Consider the following 775-nt stretch of genomic DNA (forward strand, 5'->3'; position numbering starts at 1 on the left):
ATCCCTATTAAGGGAATCAAGGCTTACGTAGTTCTTTAGGTATAAAAAGTTTATTTGGTTGGGTTAATTTTATTTATTAAAAATAGTAAAGTTTAAATTTTTTTTGAAAAAAAGACATGAGCGGAGCATAGCCCTTACGTCCAATACCACATCTCATATTAAAACTTGGTTAAGAAATTCGAATTTTTGTTTTTTATTTAAAATATAAAATCATAAGGAAGTGAAGTGTAGCCCTTACGTCCAACACCGCATCATACCTTACAATCTGAGTTAAATATTATTTCATTTTTTTGTTGACTCATGGACGCTTGTTGTTTTTTTTTTAATATGTTTTAAATTGATATATAATGAGAAACTAATTAATTACATATTTTGCTTCAAAACTAAATATTTATTAAAAAAATGTTGTAGTATGTATACAAAGAGTAAATTGTTTATGCATTTACCTTTTTGATGTAGTTATAATTATATGTTACAATAGTGATAATTATTATTACTAATGCAATTATTGATAACAAAAATAAAACAACTATACAAGAAAGTAATGAAAATTACATACCTCTCATAGCGAATCCAACAACAATGAAATGCTGCAACACGAAAAAGGTGCAAAAAAGGCTAACCAATGCAAACAGACATATAGTGGAAGTGGAGACTTTGTGTACCACAGACTCAGAGACATCGCTTTGGACATGTATATGAAGCTTCTCTACAATGTATACTAATGCAATTATAATTCCTCTTGAGTTTCTTTGTATTTTTTTCTCATTTTTTG

This window comes from Lupinus angustifolius, unplaced genomic scaffold, assembly GCF_001865875.1.
Source record: "Lupinus angustifolius cultivar Tanjil unplaced genomic scaffold, LupAngTanjil_v1.0 Scaffold_428, whole genome shotgun sequence".
In the NCBI taxonomy this organism is placed as follows: Eukaryota; Viridiplantae; Streptophyta; class Magnoliopsida; order Fabales; family Fabaceae; genus Lupinus; species Lupinus angustifolius.